Below are 2,480 nucleotides of genomic sequence, written 5' to 3'. Positions count from 1 at the left end.
CACTCGGCCCACCATCATCTGTGGAATGTCTATTTCCATGGGTCGTAACTGTCTGGAGTGCAGCAGGAGACTTCAATCTCAGTCATTTAAAGGAGTGGTTGGTCAGACTCATAGATACAGAAAACAAACTCTTGGTTACCAGTGGAGAGAGGGAAGGTAAGAGGGGCAAGATAGGTGTAGCAGATTAAGAGGTTCAAACTATTAAGTATAAAATAAATAAGCTACGATGATATATTGTACAACACAGGGAGTATAACCTTTAAAATTTGTGAATCACTATGTTGTATACCTGTAACTTATATAATATTGTACATCAACTATACTTCAATTTAAAAAAAATCAAAAAGTGAGGGACTTCCCTGGTGGTCCAGCAGTTGACTCCACGCTCCCAATGCAGGGGGCCTGGGTTGGATCCCTGGTCAGGGAACTGGATCCTTCATTCCACAAGTAAAGATTCCGCATGCTGCAACTAAAAAAGACCCTGCACACAGCAACAAAGATCCTTAGTTGTGCCACAGCTAAGACCCACTGCAGCCAAATAAATAAATATTTTTTTAAAATAATAAAAAATATAAAAAATCAAAACGAGGGGCTTCCCTGGTGGCGCAGTGGTTGAGAGTCCGCCTGCCGATGCAGGGGACACGGGTTCGTGCCCCGGTCCGGGAAGATCCCACATGCCGCGGAGCGGCTGGGCCCGTGAGCCATGGCCGCTGAGCCTGCGCGTCCGAAGCCTGTGCTCTGCAACGGGAGAGGCCACAACAGTGAGAGGCCCGCGTACTGCAAAAAAAAAAAAAAAAAAAAAAAAAAATCAAAACGAGAAAAAACAGTGGTTGGTTTTTACAGGTGATTCTCTGGAAGGAATGATCAAATCTGTGTTTGATTATTCTATTGCCTGAAGCAAAAACCTTACCTGAAACAAAATTGTACAAACGTAAGTTTATTTCTGTCACCCTCATTTTCTCCATGCTGCCCAGGCTACCCTTTTTCAATAGTGCTGCTTGTCTCTCCTCAGGCGTTATACCCTCATCCTCTCTCCTTTTCAAAACCTGTTCTTGGAAACTATTGAGACACATAATATTCCAAAGTATTTAAGAGTGACAGTAATTAAAAGGTATGAGTGCTGAGACCAACTGACTTAACATGGCTTAATTAAGAATATACATCAGCTGAGGCCCCCGGACCGGCTTCCGCGGTTGCCATGACGGCGGCCGTGTTCTTGGCTGCGCCTTCGTTACCTTTGCGCCTGCGCTCGCCCTCTGCATGTTCACCATCAACACCGCCATTGCGCATCATCTTCCCCGTCATTGGAGCTTCCTTCAGGTTGGAGTCTCTACTGCTTTACTGCCTTGTTTGGTTCATGGTAGCAACCATTGCTGACGACAAAGATGGACCAATACAGTATCTGCTGATCTTTGGAGTGTTAGTCTCAGTCCTTATCCAAGAAATGTGCCGTTTTGCATATTATAAATTTTTTTTTTTAAAGCCCGTGTGGGCTTGAAGAGTATAAACCCAGGGGAGACAGCACCTTCTATGTGATTAATGGCTTATGTTTCTGGTTTGGGCTTTGGAATCATGAGTGGGGTATTTCCCTTTGTAAATACCCTGTCTGACTCTTTGCGTCCGGGCACGGTGGACATTCATGGAGACCCTCCCCAGTGCTTCCTGAATTCAGCTTCCATGACGCTGGTGATCATATTGCTGCACGTGTTCTGGGGCACTGTGTGTTTGGATGCCTGTGAGAAGAAAAAGTGGTACGCCCTTCTTGTAGTTCTTCTCCCCTATCTGCTGGTGTCAGCCCTGAGCTTCATAAATCCTCGTTATGAATTAAAGCTGGTGTCGGCATACATCATCCTGGTGCTCATGGGCGTCTGGACATTCTTCGTTTCTGCCGGAGCCTGAAACTCTGCCTCCTCTCCAAGACTAGGACTCCTCCGTCCTCTTCAAGCAGCACTCCAGATAGCCTCCAAGGACCGGCGCTTCTGAAACAGTAAGCTGAGCCTTTAGAAGAAGCGCAACTGTGTCTTCTTCTAAAGGTACATTTTCCTGGTGAAATTTAGAATAAACAGTACTATCTAGATACGATATGGCTTTCATGCAACGGCTTTCTGAAAGGGATACATCAGTGGTGTGCAGCCTGGCTGCAAGTTGGAATCACCTGGGAAAACATAAAGACTAATGTTCTGGGCTCCACCCTCCAGATTTAATTTGTCTGGGCATTTGGTAATTTTTTAAAGCTTCTTAGATGAAACTCCGATGTGCAGCCAGGTTGAGAACTGTCCACATCCAAATAGGAACTTTCTGAGAACACCATAAGTAAATGAGAACGAGATGTTTAGCTATCTCCTAACTCAGTTTGTGTTGAGCAAGTGACTATCTGAATGTCAAATAGAAGTCCTAGTTGGCCCTCGTCTTTTTAAGTTCTGAAGTCACAAAAGGCTAAAGGGCTATCATCTCTGAACTGTTTTCTTGTACTTCACTAG

General features: G+C 45.0%; 1 pseudogene; it reads left to right on the top strand.

Moving 5' to 3' along the window:
* The first annotated feature begins 1,198 nt into the window (after window positions 1-1,198).
* Window positions 1,199-1,960, top strand: LOC114890874 (annotated as a pseudogene).
* The last annotated feature ends 520 nt before the right edge of the window (window positions 1,961-2,480 follow it).

This window comes from Monodon monoceros, unplaced genomic scaffold (assembly GCF_005190385.1).
Source record: "Monodon monoceros isolate NGI ecotype Baffin Bay Population unplaced genomic scaffold, NGI_Narwhal_1 Super_Scaffold_11, whole genome shotgun sequence".
NCBI classification, from domain to species: Eukaryota; Metazoa; Chordata; class Mammalia; order Artiodactyla; family Monodontidae; genus Monodon; species Monodon monoceros.
This window is presented reverse-complemented; position numbering and strand designations above follow the sequence as displayed.